This window comes from Salminus brasiliensis, chromosome 17 (genome assembly GCF_030463535.1).
Source record: "Salminus brasiliensis chromosome 17, fSalBra1.hap2, whole genome shotgun sequence".
Lineage (NCBI taxonomy): Eukaryota > Metazoa > Chordata > Actinopteri > Characiformes > Bryconidae > Salminus > Salminus brasiliensis.
The window spans coordinates 25,639,499-25,659,181 of NC_132894.1; the positions used below are offsets into that span (position 1 = coordinate 25,639,499).

Genomic DNA, 19,683 nt, shown 5'->3' on the forward strand with positions numbered 1-19,683 from the left:
ATTTTATAACACTCAAAATCATAAAAATGCTCTATTTTACTAGTGGGAGAACTGCTCGCCTTTTAGTTTTTAAACAAAATGGAACACACACACACACACACACACACACACACACACACACACAAATATGGATTCAATCTCATGACTATCTCTCATTCTCTTACACACACACACACACACACACACCTGCTCTTCTCTTAGCTCGCTGATATTCAGCCCAATGACTCATGATTCAATGATTCAATGATTCATCCATCTATCTCTTAAAAAGCTGTTGAAGCATTTTCTCTGTTAAAGCTTCTATGTCCAAGCTTCGTGGTGTTCGAGGTTAAAGTTCTCAAAACTACACTCTGATAATATAAGAGACAAAGCCGGATTCCTCTAGCTAGTTTATTAGGCACTTTTTGTTCTCCCACCCAAAAATTAAAGGGTGCACAAGCTAGCGCTTTACTTTATATTACAATATTGTTGTGATTAATGTCATATTATATATATTTATATATATATATATATATATATATATATATATATATATATATATATATATATATATATATATATATATATATTTATTTTTTTTATATCGACAACACTACTTATTACAGAAAGGGCTTTCCGTATTTATGAGCAGCACATCTTCTCTAAACTGTGTGGCTGTATTATTTATACAAACACAAAGATCAGGTCGATATGGATGTTAAGACTCAGACTGGATCGGAACATCCTTAGAAATGTGCAATATTATGCTATGATATTATCATTATATTACTAACATGAAATTATATTTTCCAAGCCAAAAGTCATCATTACAGGCCTGTCTACAACACAAACACTTTTATTTACTGACCAAAACCTCCAGTGAAGCTACCAAGTTTTTATACATAACATTGATGATCCTAAATCTGAAGTTGGTTTCTTCTGGCGATTACTTTGCCCACTGTACCTCTCTGCTATAAATGAATTTTGATACATTTTGGCCAAAACCTTCTCAAAACCATTCTCAAATGATCTCAGTCAGCAGGCAGTTTATCTGTAACCACTTGGAGTAATAAGTTCTGTGATGTAGCTTTTTAGAAGTACAACCATCACAACCATTTAATTATGCCGTAATTTCAGTGACAAATCCGTGGAAAGTTGTCTTCAAGGCTGTCTGAAACAGTTTGTTGCCAATGAAATTACTTAATAATAGGAAAGCAACATAGAAATCCCTGAACTAGGTTACAGGTTAACAGGTAATCAGCCATCTGTACCTAAAAACATTTTTAATTTGGGTGTCGCCAAACCCTCCATGACCTCTAAATCACTTACCGCAGGCTTACACTGACAACACAGACCCGGCAGATGGCCTATTTTAGTCATGCCTCTTGTGAAGGAATGAAAAATGGAGGCGAGCTGTAGTGTTTACGGTGCAAACAGTGGGAACGTGTCAGCAAAGCAGCAACAAAGACTGCCTTCTGCCCTTCATTTCGTTTTCAGCAGTTTACCCGTTGAACCCTGTAAACACTTGTCCTTTGCCCAGTCGATCCAAACTCCCTTCATCCTCATCAGCCACATGATTTCCTGCTAATCTATAAACACTGGGGGGGGGCATTTTTCACATTTTCCACATGTTTTGTAGGCCTCTTGTCCCAAGGGGAGGGTAGTTAATATAGCACCAACTTAACTGTATAATCTAAGCTCAAATGGGGACACACACACACACACACTCAACCCCAAAGATATATGATCATGAGGGTTAGTGGACTTTGCCCAAATCCTGATACTTTTAAACTTCTAAATCAACGGAAGCCGATTAAAAAATAAATAAATAAATAATAATAATAATAATAATAATAATAATAATAATAATAAATAAATAAAAGTCTTGCTCCTCATCCTGCTCCTCATTACCATTCTAGTATTTTGGAGGATTATGGGAGGCGTTTTTGACAGAGTCAAAGTCTGATTAGTAGACACCTATCGGAATTAACAATGCAGAACGTTTGCTGGTACCACAGCGTTCAAACAGACAGAGGTGTGAATCTCACCACGTTTCATTTTCTTTTCCATTTTTAACTCGCTGTCTGGAACACACACGCTTGTGAACACGCAGAGCTTTTCTGTATGCGGCGTGTGTAGTCCCCCCCCACCCCCCAGTCACGTTCACTTGCCAGTGTTCAATAATTCATCAGCATACTGCATATGCAGTTCTCGCCTGCTCACTAGCGATAGTAAAGTGAGCGAATCCACCTGCAGCTAACAAGCTAATGTACAGACACCTACTGTTATAATACACCTAGACAGCTTTGTTTTTCCTACAATGTCAGGGCATGGGTTAATCTTTGTTCCATATGTATTCTATATACGTATAACTAGGTGGATACCCTTCAACATATTTCTGTGGTATTAGCAGCACCATACTTTCAATATTAATTACTTAATCTTTTATTTTCTTTTTTTGATAGTCAAGACAAGCTCCCACCTGGTAGCTAGGCCTCACCTGTTAAAGGCTATCATGCGCATCCACAGAGACACATGAATTGGCAATGCCATCCTTCTAAACTGATCTCAGCGTAACATCATTTGACAGGACCAACACGTTTGGAGTAGAGCACTTACTGTCTATTCTCTTAGATCAAGAAAGAGATGTACTGAGGTTTGGAAAAAGTTCAGTACAATTGGCGGGGATAGGGGTCATTATCTTTGCCCAATGTTCGACTTTCAGACGTTTCACACGGAAAGAGTGGAAATACAGTCAGTATTCTAAACGAGAGGAGGGAGAAGAGCGGGAGGGGCGGGCAAACAAGACAACAGTTACCATAGCAATACTCCTAAAGCTGTACAGTTCCTACAATTTCATGCAAACCCAACGGCTCACAGCTTGAACGTGTACCTAGTGCGCATACCGTATAGTCCATACAATTGCATTTACCAAACCGGGAACCCCATACCGTGGCTGTTCACGACACCCCTACCGAGTGATGGGTGGTGAGGGAGGGCCAGACTACACACCCAGAGTGTGAGCTCTTATGCCTTCTTGGACTTGCCACTGCTGGTAGGGTAAAGACCAGCATGTGCTAATTTCATGTAAAGCCAGCCAACCTCTTTTTTAAAATCACCACTAATGCGACATTACTGCACAGCTAAACTCGTTTTGAGGAGAACATTAACCGTCGATTCTGTTATGTCAGCACTGTCTAGTACCAGGCTGATAATTGTTAATGAGGTCAGCATTATAATATATACAATATTTATTGGTATGTTGGTTAACAGAACACAGGTTTGGTTGCTGATGTCTCTGTGAACTCCAGCCACTGTATGAATTCTACAGTACTACCACCAGCAGCTCACATGATTTCCTCGATAAACTAGATGTTGGATGGAAACAGTAAATACTGGGCTTTCTCAAGGAGAGCTTTGGAACTTAACGAACACTCTTGTTTGTATTTATTTGGACATTATAAATGAAGGCTTAGTGCCCAGAAAAAAAGCTATTTACATGATGAGGTTGTTTTTTAGAAGACATCTGCAGAGTAAAGCACACCAGAGCACCACTTCTGAGACAGAGCGAAAGTGACGCATTGGTGAGCAAGTGTGAAGGAGAATTCCGGAACACGATGACATCACTTTTCAGTCAGAGCTGATCAGGGCTGGACGCCTCTCGGGGTCAGCGCTCTCCACTCAAGGCCATTTTAACATGCGTGCGCACACACATCCACCCTATCAAGTGGACGCTGTGTTAAAAGGCACGTGGAGAATCTACTTCATACCGAACGTCTGCAGTCAAGTTGATGCTCTGCATGGATGAAGGATGGGTTCACTTCAGGTTATGGCTAGCTGTGTAAAAGCCTTGAAAATTGAGGGAAATGAAACAGTATGTGGCTGCTTGACATGACCACCTGTACGCAACCCCAACCCATTGTGGCTGCATGAATGTTTATGCATAAAATATCATTAAAAATAAATAAATAAGTAGTTTACACCAGAAGAATGTGACAATCTGTGCTTTGCATAAATACGTTTCACCCAGGCCTGCCGCAAAGTTGTCCTTGACCAGTCACATGAAAGAGTCCGCACTAATAATTAACTAGCACCAGTGGGGGCTCTCTCTCTTTTGGCATATTCCTGCCTGACACACAGCTCCCCACTGAGTGTCACTCGTCTGTCTATTTCTCAACCCCTTACTCTCTCGCTTTCCCACACACACACACACACACACACACACACACACACACACACACAAACACGCAGTTCCGAGAAACAACTCCCTTGCACAGAGTGCAAACCACAACTCTCCCCTTTATGAATAGATCAGCTATTCACGCCGCTGCCTTCAACTGTCGTTTTCCTTTTGCTCTGAAACGGAGCTCCGTTCCAAACGCAGCGAAGCCTGTCTTACTGCAGCGCAATAGTACCCCCTTTCTCCCCAGCTGAGCACTTGAGTAAGTCACTGGGCGTGGGTTTTTTTCTCTCTCTCTCTCTTTTGTGTGACTCTTGGTTCTTACTGAAGCCTATAAAAGCTCTCTGTGCCAGGGTGTACCAATTAAAGAGCGTTAGCCAGAGTTTCCATGCCAGCAGGGTCGTGCAACTCTCGGCTGCCGCGGAGAACGGAGCTAGCAGCGAGGCCTTCTGGAAAAGGAAAAGGCCCACCCCGGCTGGCTGGGGGGCAGACAGGCCACCTCCCACCCTCTCACTCCATTCCACTCCAGAGGAAGGAAGCTCCACCTACGCTGCATGGCAGGAGGCCAGCAGAACGCAGCGCTCTAGCGAGCAATGATGTCACACGAGAGCCATTCCCATCCCACCCAGCCTCCCACCACTCCTGCATTTGACTCGTTTTCACTTCGACCGTCTCTTCAAGCGTTTCGCCCCGGCCCCTCAATGCACTCCATCCATTTCACCCGTTTACTCGGCAGGTTCGCTCGTACCTTTACACAGTTAAGGTTTGTTTGTGCAGACAAAAGTGGGTCAGAGGGGACCGGCTTGAACCGGGACGCATAACAGCAGGCTGCAAGTTTACTGTAGCACAGATAGCGAGGCCTTCAGCTGTGCACAAAGCGATAAAGGGAGCCCTGTGTTCAGCATAGGCCTGGCTCGCAGCACATGCTCCAAGGCAGGCTAAATGAGGATACGTGTGGGTGTGCAATGAACCCCGTACACATTTGCACTGTCACACGCCCACTTCCTCACCAGAGATGCGGCGCCACAGCTCCACAGGTGGAGTTTGTTGTCACCGGTTCACATCGTGCTCAGCTGAGGCCTACTTTACATCAGCCTTATCAGATCTCTCTGAGGGGTTGGCAATATGACGATATGTTGTGGTTACTGTGATAAACTACGTCACAATGTGTTTTTCTGAGTATAGCAAGAGCATCATCAGGAGGGCCTAAAACCTGACTATCATGATGACAATATAGAGAAATTATTATTACAGTCCTGTCTCCCTCCCTCAGCTGAGAGGAACTGGACTGATAAGAGGCTATTAGACACTGGTGCAGAGTTTACTGACAACACATCAACACAATGACTTTAAAAGTAAACAGAAACAAAAGAAGAAACAAGAAATATGAATGAAAGACTAGATGAGGTTGAAGAAAACAACACAAGCCAAAGGCTGTGAATGAAATCAATCCCGTAATGGTTTAGACATGATTAAAATGCACATTTCAGACTTTAATTTAAGGGTATTTGACTTTGTTGAAATCCTTGGTTGCATATCTCTTGAATCTCTTGAATCACAAGTCTGTGATTTATAGCTGTGTATTTTCTCTGGCGATGCTTTTTCAAGTTTGTAAAGCACCCATCTGCAGATCTGGCTTGTTTCGGAGTCTTGACCCCTTACGATTTCTCTGCAGCATATGTAACACATGCTCAATTGGATTTAAATCAGGTGACAGGCAAGAACTCATTCAAGAATTCATTTTTGTACTTTAAAAGACACCTATCTTGCTGTAGGATGAGGCATCGGCCAAGATGTTTGGAGGCATTTACTGGAACTTGAGCAGATAAGATTTTTCTATACACCTCAGAATTCATTGTGCTAAGGCCTTCAGCACTTACATCACCAATTAAGATAAATGTATACCTGTGCCATAGCCATACATGCCTGAGCCATGAGAGTCCACCACAATGAGGTGGAATATCATTAAGAAGAAAAACCTACTGGTGAGCACACTAATCGCAAAGGCCAAGGAAGACCTCTACTGAGCTCCACAATCCATGTTGCGATTAATGAGCTCACCAGGGCGCTTTATTCTTCATAAATGATACTCCACACAGTTCATCTTAGTAACGATTTCTCTAACTGCCTTGTGCCTCTCATAACAGCTTTTGGGATTTTCATTGCCATAGCTCTTGTCCTCATGTTAAACAAAAGCAACTACACACTACAAAAGGTATTTGGAGGTTTAGAAGCAATTCTATGCATCTAAAGCCTGCACTAATAAATAATGGAACACATCTGAGCAATCACCAACACCAGCAAAGCCAAATGTCCCAAACATTAGTGGTGTGAAATGAGGGGGACTGGGCAAAAGAGTGTAATTTCAGCATGGTGAAACAAAAAAGCATGCAAATACCCAAGTCTGGAATGTGTACTTCAATCAAATCTGTGTAGCAGAGGACAATATAAAACATCCCAAACATTACAGAGGCACTGTAGCTGATCAAAATTACAAGTGCATTGTGGGAGATTGCAACACACTCAAAATCCTTCTTGAATTGTACTTCTCCATGCAGAAAAACAGCCCTAAAGAGTGCCCTTAAAATGTAATCAAGGAGCAAATTTAGTCACAACCAAAGGTTAACAGCATACTAGGCCACACAGCTGTGTGGCTAATAAACAAGCAATTGAATGACATTGGCAGGGCTAAGCTAAACTAAGACAAAATGTAAACATCATAAAAATGAAAGGATACTTTTTTTCTTTTTTTGTGTGTGTACTTTGCGCCAGAGGAGCGTGAACTGTCTGCAGTCCGAATATAGTTTTTTTTGCAGCGGAGCAGTGTGAACTGTCTGTGCCACAAATGACCTTCTGTTGTAACTGACAAGCGTGAACTTCTTCGTCTGCAGTCAAAATAAGTTTATTTTGCCACAGACAAGTGTGAAGGGTCAATGACGAGTAACTGTCTGCGGCCAGAATTATGTTATGCTGTGGTGGAAAAAAGTGAACCACCCACGGGCTGAAAAGGTTGATATGAAGAGAAGGAGTGTGAACTGTCCACACCAGCAAGGATCTGAGTGTGTGTCTTGTTTACGTCGTAGCACCCTTTAGGTTTTAGAAAAGTGCTATTTAAATTAAATTAAAAAACACAAAAGAACACTTCCAGATTTTGGCCAATAGGAAAGCAAAACACTTGTATGCTTTCAGGAATTTCACACAATCTTCCTTCTTTTGCATTCCTAATTATTTTTTAGTTTAGTTTAGTAGTTAATAAATAACTAAACACTGGGAGGGTGAACCAAACCTGAATCTTCACGTTCTTCCAATCTAATCTATACATTTCCATCTCCACTTTCAGTTTCCTGTGACTGAGGTTTTGGCACCATGCCATCATTCCATCTCCTTTCTATCTCATCGTCCCATCTTTCTGTCCTACCTGTTTATTAAAGATGAAAGATCCAGTCTTCTAGGCTGAACTTAAAAATTACACTGAATCTAAAAAGAAGTTTATCATTTCACCCATAACATCATCCTACTAGGGCATCCAATTATTTCTTCTCTCTCTCATTTATAAACAGTCTGTACTCATGAAAATGTTCTCAAGTATCATGAGGTTATAGTTTTGGCATATTGCCCAACAACAAGAGGATTATTTTTGAGTAATGCGGTCATTGGAATAATCATGATTATTCCAAAATGATTTACAGACATAGGCTGTACATAGGCATAGCATTCCCAACTGGAATGTCTCTGATAGGCTGGACAAATCACAGAACACCCGATGAAAGCACTTCAGTGAACTCATCATGCTCTCTGTGGAAGTTCCTGTGGTTTGTTACAGTGCATGCCGAACAGGCACCTGGAATATCTGCAAATAAGTGCATTATAAGCAGCAGGCACACAAACAAACGAAGAAATCATTGTAATCATCATTCCGTTCGAAATTAGCACAAGACTCAAAATCCTGATAACGAAGGATCTTGTACAGCACTATACTGGTGTTGGTTAATGAGTACAAAGGATTAAATAAGAATGTCAACACACAGGCATCCTACAATCAGTTATGAAGGCAAAGATAAGACATGACACGTAAGCTTCTTCGGATCACACAAACTACTTATACTGTTTAGAACACACATGCAGGCCTCAACACAATTTCTGTTAATTGCCTCAGTTGCATATCCCTTCAGAGATTCAGAGGCCTTAGCATTAAAGTCAAGGGAGCTTGAGCTTCACTAATGAGGAAATGCAGATTAAACACTGGAAGAATTCTTTTATTCCTCAAGAAATACAATCGCAGACAACTGGAAATGTCTAGCTCTCAGATGGGTATCGTTTTCAGTGTGACTGCATGCGTGCGTTTGTGGTTGGAGTCTGTATTTAGATGGCAGGTGTACAGCTCTGAGTCAGGTCCCATCAGAGGCCCCGGTCCAAGTGTTGCTACTTTAATTACAGCCAGGTCACATCTACCCAGCGGGCCACGTTCCAGTCGTGAACTAAACCACCCACCCTCTTTTACATTCATTTATTTCCACAAGCTTTACCACATGCTGCCAGATACACATTTGGAGTGAAGAGTACAAGACAGAACATTTTAATAAGTGAGAACTGTAGTGTTAAGCATTGTGCGAAAGAGAGAACACGACTGAGGTTTATATATTCCTTTGCATTTGCACAATGAGTGAGCATATAAACAGCCATACCAAATAACCAACTAATCTGTCTCAAGTTGCCAGTTACACAGGTAAATAAGGTGGTAGAGCTTGCATACTTAACTGGGCTCACAGCAGGCCTGCAGAGTTTAGTGGTAGCTAATAAGCTAAATGAGCTAAACGCTTTGTGAGTAAATGCCAAGGACCATATAAAACATGGATGCCACAGTTTCATTCCCTTCCGTTTTATAGAAACAAGAGTAGAGACTAGAGGCGGAGCCAGACTCGTCTACTCATTTGGTAGACCTGGCCCAGTCCTCCAGGCCGAGCATGTCTCAGACCGCATTCATTGAGCTTACAGCGCAGAAGCAAAGCAGACTTTCCCCACTGGACCTCTGTTTGTCCAGTAAGTGGAACGATTAAACATTAAAAGTGCAGTTCATGCAAGTTTCACTACAACTCATCTACTTCATGTTATGAACAGAAAGGGCGTGATCCGGCCAAAGCTGTCAATCAGTTCATTACTTAGCATAACCCTCTTACGATATAGCAGATTTGCGTTTTCTGTGCCAATATTAGCACAGGGAAAACGAATTGTTGGAATTAATGTAATTGGAACATATAGGGGACAGGTGAAGCTAAACAACATACTGCAACCAGCCAGCAGAGGACCTGTGGGTGCTTCACTTTTGAGAGGCGTTGTGCTGTCCATGCTTTCTGCAGTCACTCATCAATTGGGGAGTGTCCGAATTCTCCGAAAAAAAACTGAGAATTTGACAGCACTGGGTTAGATAGTTTATGGATTTTAATAGAATTTCCTGAAAGACTAAAAAGGTCTTGTTCACAATGCATAGTGCATACAATGGAACGCTTTGAACCATTAGCTCTCAGTACAGGGGCTTTGGCAGCTCTCAGTCATCATGTACATGGCTGTTGCCTTAACAGTTTAGAAACACAAGGTGAGTAGATATTTATCCACTTGAGGTTGATGTCCTACTTTGCTGACTCCCACCAAAAGGCTCCAAACTGTTCTTACAGGATTTTGTTTTAGTTTAACTTTTCCTTCCAAGTTGTTTTAGGCAGATGTTTAAAATTCCCATAAGAGGTGCATGGAAAAACCATAAACGCCATACAGTCAAAAGGAGGTGCTGCTATTGGGAATGTGAGCGTATGATTACAGCTTTTCTGACATGATACTGTTCTCAGCTTGCTCCAGCACTGTGCAGTGAGGAGGAGATCCATACAAAAATTCATCCAGGCTTCACTGTGTGCCGCTTATTGCTTCAAATGCCATCAGTCTACCCTTCCAGGCAGCTTATGAGCTAAGGCGAGATGAGATCAGTTACCACAGGCAAAGCAAAGACAGCACTACAGGGAGGCTAACAGAACACAGGACACTCAGCCATTAGTTATGATAATCTCATAATGCAGCTGCTGGCTTCATGGAGAGTCCCATGATGTACCATCCAAACCAGAAATATTCAGACCTTCCTTTGTCATTTTCAGACCTTCCTTTTGATCACAAAGCATATTGCTCTGCCAGATCAACAGGCGAACTTTGCAGTATGGAAGATGTTTACTTCATTTAACTGCAACTAACCTGGACCTTCTTGTTCTGGTACAGATCCTGAGGCCTTTTCTACACTCGGCTTGTTCACATGGATCATGCCTTTGCTCAGCAAATACCTAGTGCTGCCCCCAAACACTTATTTCCTGTTCCTCAATGTAGTGACCTCTGCTGGGGTGGGGTGATGTTCTGGACCTCTGGCAGATGTCAGTAATCATGCACAAACAGCTATGATAAAGGGGTTAACTTAAAGCAGATGACTTGCATGAATGGTGGCGGCGCCCTTACCGAAGGGACGATGACTGCAGCCTCAACGTGAGCCTGTACAGCAACCCAGCCCAGCACAGATTTAATAGTCCAGGCTCCGTGCACAAAGGGGCCTCCGTTTCCTGGGGAAACGCCTACTTTTCCCATGAGCTCATGCCGAAGCCAGAAAGGTCAATGATTCAATAATAACAATATGAGTAAGGAGAGGGAGAGTGGAAGGCGAGAGTCTCTTAAAAGGCCTCAATTATTTTGAAGGGTGATTTACGGGGGTAGAGGTCTACGTCTCCAGGGGATGTCAAACGTGAGACAGCACCTGAGGAAATGAACCGTCTTCAACATCTCTTTGTCCTTCTGAGGAGCAAATCGATGTGCTGGCCCACACCCAGAACCTGGGGAGCTTGGCCAACTTCACACTGAAACCCTTCGTGATGCACTGCAGACAACCAAGTCCATTACCATACATACGCTGAACACCCAATGTAGAAGCTCTTGATTTCCTTATTTACTGCATTGGTTCTTGCAAGCTCATTGATCATTCCCAGCAGTGTTCTGACAGCATGGTGTATCACACAAGTAGAGACCAATTCCCTCAAGGTCTGCAGACATCTAGCTGTAATCTGAGTGCTGCATTTGCAAATGTCATATGCAACTGCAAAAACACTTCGATAGACATATGTATACATACTGCTGAGTGCCAGACGCATCCGGTCATTAATGATAAGAGTATGGCAAGTGTGCGCAAAGTGCGCAGCTAAGTGAAATTTTAAAAGAGAAGGGAGGGAAGATGAAATACGGTAGAGCCCCACCGAGCCTGGTTCATGACCCTCCACAACAAGGGAAAGGTTCCTGCCGAGCTTAAAGGCATAGTGACTGCAGCTGAGACAGACAACCAAGCCCACCCCACAGTCTCCGTGGCATTAGGGTTCAATCAGTCTGCTCAAAGATCAGTTTCAACCAAACATCATCCCTGTTTGAACTCACTTGGGGGCACCATGAAAGCATCTTCTCAGCCCGACCGCCCAATCCAATCAAAGAGCAAGTTACGCGTGACCCCCTTTCACGGACTGATCACCTGACCATGCTTATACTTTAAAAAATTATAAAAGTTGCTGTATGCTTATGAAGAAACCTCCCCCTCCTGCATATTCTGTTAGCCCTTATTCTTTACTCGCAGAATGGGCAAGATGTTCTCTGAAATTGGCCCAGCTCTCATGTGATGTTCTTAGAAACCCCACCCCTGCCCTGTCCCCTGACAGAGCCCTTGTTAAGCCCAGCCATTGTAGAGGTGTTGATGTTGCAAATCTGCTGCTCTGGCCTTCAGTAGTTTTGCTGCGAGGGGCAGAAAACAGTTTTCTTTTGTTGTTTTTTTTGATTGGCGCCCAACACTAAATACATTGACTGTGGTGTTCTCTTTCACGTCATGCACCAGCTTCAATAACAACTCTTCTCCGAGGATGAGGCCTGGCTGTACTGACCATCAGTTATAAAACAAAAACCCAATCCTCATAAATCTTAGAACTTTTGTTCACTGAATCCAACTTAAACTTTAATATGTCTCTCTGTTTACAGTAAAATACAGTTGTACTGGTTGCACAGTACTGTAGCTTGACTTCCCCTTTGTTATGGTGGTTTAGGGGAAGGTGAAAAATGTGTCACCTCTTTTCAACTGAAAACAAGAACTGTAGTGGTGGCTTTTGGTGAAGGATGTAGGCTAAACATTGGGCACACCTGAGTTCCGCTTCACAAAAAAACATTGCGCCGATAAGTTCCTATAAACACAAGTACAACATGACTCTGCCGCTTTAAACATCAGGAAGAACATGAGGGCACATGGAGGAAACTGAATGAGGTCATGTGTTAGCATACTGCGGTCATTCAATGCCTGGAATGTGAAACGACTCAGCCTTGTTGTGAATGACTATCAGCAGAAAGGGAGCACAGATAGTAGAGACACTCTTGACCCTTGTCTAATCAAAACGGCCCTCTTTTATGGTCCTGCTTCGGCTCTGGCTCAACCACCCATGTGGCCTGAATTCCACCAGCCTAGATGCCTTCTCCTGGAGAATGTAGTCAGGCATTTGACATTCATCCTACAGCGTCTCACAACACATTCAGAGCGCCTCATAATTCAATATTTTTGCACAAGTAGGGATTCTGCTTTGTTCCCCGCTGTGGGTTAAAGTGATAGCAAGACATCAGGCGAATGAGGTCTGTGCTTGGCACTCTGACAGAAATGCTGCACATTACCGTTTTAGGCCAGCGGTCTCCCAGCTCACAGACAGCAGAAATGCTATTACAGCGGCAGACTGCTCCTCATAAATAAGAGGTAATAGCCAGCCCTCCAAGGCAAAGCAGACTGGCTGTCCTCATAAGCCCTTTACATGTGGCATGGAGGGAAGAGACAGTGGTACTCTCTGAGTTTAGATTCGGGAGGTGGACTTGGCCGGTCTCTTCAGGCAAACACCCTGCTTTACTCTCGACAACAAAAAGAATTAGCTCGAATTACCTCAGCGGGTGCGTTTTTGTTGCTAAAGCTTTTCGGTTCTCCGCGTGTGGAGTTCTATAAATGGAGGCAGACTGCACAACACAGAAAATCAACTGTTTTGGTTGGACATGCCAAACATTTATCAGACCCACTTGTACGAAGCTGACGTGCTCGTTCCTGCCAAGAGCAAAATTCCCCACAGACCGCAGGGGCCAAGTGGTACTAAAGGGCCGCATGCTGCTGCAGCCGCCGAGCTGTGGCCTCCCCTGGGTCAGGCAGAGCAGGCAGCCAGACACACTTCCATCACCTGTTGGGAGGCAGCTTTCTGCCCCCTGAAAACTGCACAGCCCTGCCACAGCTGTTCCGCTTTAATGAACAGCCATCAGCTCAGCTGTCCCAACCAAACCCGTCTCCCTGTTTGACAAGCAGGCAACTGGACTTTAGGACTCCTTAGCAGTAACAGGGACTGTAGATCAAACCCTTTTCTTGAGGCCAGCCGCATACTAAGGGTCCGGACGCACCAAGCGGAAGAGGGTGACGTCGCTGATTGATGACCACATTGCTAACACACACAGACCTAATACACCCTTGCAAATGGGAACATTTATAATTCTGTTGGGGGGGTCCGTGAATGCCTGAGCATTCCATGCTTTATTTCATCAGACAGTCGATCACAAGCATAGTTAAAACCGCCAAGAGAAATATAAGAGTTGTAAAATAAGGTTTCGCTCTTGCAAAGTGACGGCACAAATTCATCACACTCATTTGGCTTAAAATGCACTAACATGAAGCAACTACAGGCAATGGTGCAGGACAATGGCCTGACTGTGTCCAACAGCTGACGGTGGGCCTGATGTGTAAGGGGCTTAACGCAGAGCAGAGACAGAACGTGGAGATGACCATCACTCCATGTCTAACGAACATTCAGAACAGATTCCTGTTCCATCTCACCCACACACATATGACCAAAACTTGGCTTGAACTCTACATACCATAGTCTTTGAAAGCAAAATCTCGAAGCCAAACATAGGAAGCTGTTGCTCAGTTGATCACAGCCTCTGAACAGTAACTTGTGAGTAAACTGAGAGTGGAACAGAGTACAAACAAGGTGAAGCAGATTTTGGAGTAAAAAAAAGGGATAAACAAATCATGCGCTTGTGCGTTCTTCCATTGGTTTCGATCAATCAAGTGTGATTCATTCTTCTAAGACCCTCCGCCACCTTGTCCGAGAGATACAGTGAAATTCTGGGCCTGGCCAGACTGAACACTCATCTACAGTTGTCTGCATGAAACAAGATTATCGAAAGCATTGAGCTTGCCTTCCAAAAATCCTCTCTTGCTGCCTGCACAGCACAGCTGACCAGCTGCAGAAAGCCTTAGATCTGGGGTAAAGGCAGCCAGAACAATACGTTCATCAACATGTGTAAGTGGGTAACGAGTTTCTATGAACACATTTCCACAGAGAAGTGTTCTGAACATAACTCCAGAGAAACCAGAGAAAACACTTCACAGCTTTAGCCTCCCCGTGGAGAAGGACAGGTGAAGGGTGAAAAGATAACAAGAAGCAACAACACAAGCAGAGAAGTGTTTGGGCTCCGGGTGTGTCTCCGCTGTGAGGGCCTGGCTGTTTGTTGTTAGAGCTCAGCCATAACGGATATCCCCGGGTCACTGTTGTCTCAGACGCGCTCATCCTCATGATCCACATCACTGTTTCTTTATGCACAGCCGCAGCCAAAATAAGGCCTGGCCAAGGCTAATGTACTCTGAGCCTAGAGCACAGGCAATGAGCCGCTACCGGGGAACTGCTTAGGTTACTCGCTAAGCAGCAAGGAGTCTGAAGAGCTGGTTGAGCAAACCGATTTAGGATACTTTAGTATTTATTGTACAATATATACTGATCTGTCGATATGTCGACCAATATTAAGTTTCCAGGCTTTCTTCTGGTTCCAAGGTGGAGATGTCTCTTAAAAGCAGCAGTCCTTAATTGTTTCTGTTTAATTGAAAGCAGTCGTATTCCTGACTGGAAGGGAAACTAAATATTCAAATAAACTGCATCAATATGCTGGTGCGAACAACAGAGCAGTCTGGTACGTTTTCTGGCAACGTTACATCGTTACGTACTTATCACATGGACAGATTCTAAAGACGATTAGACACCTTTTGCTGGTTACCCGAGCAACTACGGCAATACGAGAGCAACTGCGTAAACCGAAACATCACAATGGCAAACGCTGCCTTCATCTGCACACGTACCCACTGTGAAACAAAAGAAACATAGAATTAGAACTGAGGAGAGTACAACAGAGTCCTTGTTAAGGACTGTTAACCACTGGCTTGACTTTTGAAAGGTGGTGAGAGCTTTGTGAACTGAAAGCATTCAAAAGCGATGCAGTTGGCTTTTTCTTTCAGACAACCTTTTCATTTTTTGGAAATCTACCCCGGTCAGAGTTCATCTGGGACCTTATTCCGGTGAGGAAAACTAAACAGAGCTGTATTTAAACTGAGAAGTGCGGCGATGCTAACAGTTGGCAGTAGGCTAACTTTGCATTTCACCTTAAATAGTGCCATGCTCCTTTCTTTGGCTGTAAATCAGCTCTGAACGGCACATTCAGAACCGAGGAGGAGGCAAATGCTAATGCACTCACAAACTCACAAAAAGTTATCTGACTGCTGAGTTGTCAGATGGGAGCTGAATGGTCAGATGGGTCAGTCAAAGTTAAAAAGTTTCTCCAAACAAAGTAGATCAGATTAGAATTTAGACTGATTACAGGAGCCAGTCCCAAAAATATTGTAAAAATAGTGATTTTACTGCTGCTTACTAGCATTTATTAGCACATCTTACCTAAATTGTAAGGCTGTATTATTTATAAAAACACAAAGATCGGATCGGAATTGGCCGAGTCAGCATGAAGAGGTTTAGATCGGTAATCTCCAAATCTCTAAAAACGTACAGACTATTGCTTTAAATACTAAAAAAGACATAAGCTACATTTGTCTTGTATTTAAGACTGTCTTGTATTTAAGACTATTACAGTTAAGACTGTGAATTTCAGAGCCAGACAACACACCAATGACAATACCAGTCCTGAAGGTAAGAGAAGCATCTTTGTGACCGGGAAGTACGACCATTCAATCCCCTGAAACGGCAGGGCATGACTAAAGTACCTAACCCCGAACTGCTCCCAGAAGGACCCGTACTGCGTTTTCATGTGCACACTAGTGTGTGTTCACTGCACAGGTGAAAGGCAGAGGTCACATTCCTATGTGAGCAACACAAATGGTGATTGAGGGGTTCTTCCGTCTTCTTTAGGCATGAGTCTAAATAGTGAGCTGAGATTAGTGGTGGGCGAAACTCATTTTTATGAAATCCGACCAGGCGGACCACTGCTCTGTGATTTCATGGTATCATGACACAACGTAAAAAAAAAATAACTACAGAGCAAAAAAACTGACACATTGACTATGTGACTACTATTGTCATTTAATTTGGGACCCTGAAACCACCTCAGAGTTTGTAAACGGCAATTTCCAAAAGAACATACCTCAAAGTTAAAAACGTTCATCAGTGGTGGTATGTTGGTGGCGGCCTGAGAAAGGGTGGAGGGGGCGTGGTGGCTGGGTTGATGAGCAATGGGAGAAGGGCTCTGAGGAATGTGTGTGTGTTTGGGGGGGGGGAAGGGGGGGGGGGCTGGGTAGGTAAGGGGGGTTGAAGGCTGATTCTCTGGTGGAGCTTCCGGGGGATGGCTTGCTGCAGCTGACTTGCAGCTTCTGACAAAGCCTGGTGTATGAGGCCACTGTCCCCGTGGCACGCGCCTGAAAAACCATTAGAGCCAGCACCACCCCCACGCCAGAAGCAGACATAAAGAGAGAAAGAGCGGGGGCAACTGCAAAACTGGGTGTCAGTATTAGGTCGGTGCTTTCATAATGCCTCTCTGTATCTGTTGCTGTTCAACACTTGTGGCAAACTTGGCCTAATAAAGGCCTGCATTGTATCCTATCCTGCTGTACGCATCAAAGAACCTTTTTTCTCCAGTTCAGTTGAAGAAAGAGAAACATCTACAGAGGTCTGATGAACCACGGACTGTGAAATTGTGATGCTCTCGTGCTCATCGGATTGAAAGGAAACTATTTTGTGCAGGACAAACTTGATTCACTATACAGAAAGAAGGTTCCTTTCACACACACACACTGAAGAGCCTTTGATGAGCATGCACTACATGTCTAGAACATTTGTGGACACCCCTTATTTTAGTGAATTCAGCTGCAATAAAGTGCACCTATAGCTGAGTGAGGTGTTCAAATGTGCACACACAGCTTGTATAATCCCCATAAGACAGGAAAGGCAATAGAATGGGACGCTCTGGAGGAGCTGCACATGGGCTATGCCTATTGCCAAGCATTAGATAGAGGGGTATAGAGCCTCTGGATCAGTGGAATTGTGTTCTCTGGAGTAGGGGTGTGCGATATTGACCAAAATTATATCTCAATATTTTCTAGGATTCTGCAGATAACGATAATTTGACAATATTTTTAATCCTTTAAAATGTGGTTGTAAAAGCCTTGCATTGCGCTAGCTTGTTCTACTTTTTTTTAATTTACTTTTTGACTTCATTGTCTCTACTTTGACTTATTTATTTAAAACTTTATACTTAGTTTTATTTAACTGAAGCATCCAAGTAAAATTAATACAAAAACAACAGTGTTACTGACATTACAAAAATATTTTTTTCACATTTGTAATTTAATATGAACGTACTATAGATTACATTGTAATTTCTTGTCATTTTCTAAGGTTTTAAGTTTTATCATTTATTTTATGTATGTTTAAACATCTTAAATTCAAGATCTATTTTACTTAAACTGTAAATTACGTGACTGCACTGTTTCTTATAGAAGTACACAGGTTTTTTTAGTCACCCATACTTCTAGAAGAAACAGTGCTGTCACATAATCTGATCACTTTGATAGTCTCTGACAGAATATGTGACTGCTCACAAGTAGAAATCTCAGAAACAACCTCTGAGCTTACAGAATTCAATGGTCACGGATTCAATAGGTCCTTGACTGGGGGCTACAGAAATGTTTAATAATCTTCATATTCAGCACGGAGGTTAGTTTGCAGATGGTGAATTAAGTTCATTGTCGAGTTGTCTTCAATTGCAACAGATTTTCAACATGGTTTGCAAAACCACCTCCAAGCTAGTGAGGACGAGCCAGGTCTAGCAACTAAATCTAACGCTGTAGATTGGCAGAGTGTTGGTGCTTGTGGTTTTTTTTTCTTCTAGCGCAGTTAGATTTTTAACTCCTGTCATTCCTAGCCAGAACACTAGCTTTAAACAATCCAAAGATCCAGTACCAAAATGTAGTGGAATGCTATCCCCTGAAGAGTAGAGGCAGTTACTGCAGTGGGGGGGGGCACATCAGACTTTTGGCGTTACGGCGGACATTGATAATCAAATTCTGGAGCAGATGTCATGACTCCTCATTCAGAGATGCTCAGCGTGTGCTCGTTCTTAACAGGCCACTGGCCGCAACACGGCCTCAGAAGGGCAAACGGCCTCTAATTTGGTCCTTTCCACACTAGGTAAATGTCATTTGAACGTAAACTCTGGTAAGCCTCCTTTGAAGGACGCAAAAACATATGCCACTGTTTACATCACAGCAACATAAGCATAACATAGGAGTGTTTATAGCAGCAGTTATGGTGACGGCTGTACGCAGGAAGTTCGCTCCGAGTCAACACACTTCTGATTTATGTCCCTGGAAGTGATTTTTTTTTTCTCTCCTAACAGCACAACAAGTGGTATTGTTTGAAACGTCTCCACCTATGACTGTGAAGGTGCGAGTGTTAAGCTCAGCCCAATTGGCTCATCCTGCAGTACTCGAGCGAGTAAACAGGATACCTCAAAAGAAGGCAAGCTACCCAAAGCCACAAAGGGTAATGCATGGAGCCGAGCACAAGAACGCAAGAGGCATGCGTGGGCGCAACTTAACAAACATCAGACAAACGCGTCTTGTGTGAAGTGCGCTTGCTCCCTCTCTAAACCATCCTTTCCTCAATCTCTCTTCTGTCACACACACACACACACACACACACACACACACACACACACACCAAAAAACATAGCCAAAACCTTCCACATCTGCAAACGGCTTATCTACCCAGTACAAAGACTTGTTTACAGAAGAACAGCCAAAAATAACATGCAACAACAACAAAAACAAACAAAACCTCTCTGTAAAAAGTCGCGCAGGGCTAATCTGTCAAAGCGTTCTCCTGATATGATTTTTTACAATGAAGACAACATGTTGGATAATTATTGGCCTGCTTCTTTTGCCAACCTTTCATTCTATCTTAAATGGCACGGCAGTTCCATTTCAAGTGCCCCTATTCACTTCAGTTTAAGGCGGAATGAAACATTAGAATAAGCTGCTGCTGAATAAGAAGCCAACTTCAGTTTCAGGATCTCTGACCTTCTGTGAGCAGTGCGTGTGTAGATGCCCCACGACCCCTTGACCCAGTTTCTCAGAAAAAAATAAACATCCAGTTTATTCAATCGTTGGAAAACTT

At 43.2% G+C, this 19,683-nt stretch overlaps 1 protein-coding gene across 2 annotated transcripts in view; it reads right to left on the minus strand.

Moving 5' to 3' along the window:
* Positions 1 to 19,683, minus strand: part of rras2 (RAS related 2) — a 40,681-nt gene that overhangs the window by 12,071 nt on the left and 8,927 nt on the right. The window contains exon 1 of one of the 2 annotated variants that reach the window (XM_072659987.1): positions 10,394 to 10,416. The exons of the other annotated variant lie outside the window; for it this stretch is intronic. The gene's annotated coding sequence lies outside the window, so the exon portion shown is untranslated. Of the gene's footprint in view, positions 1 to 10,393; positions 10,417 to 19,683 lie in introns of those variants that run through there. 2 annotated transcript variants of the gene reach the window in all.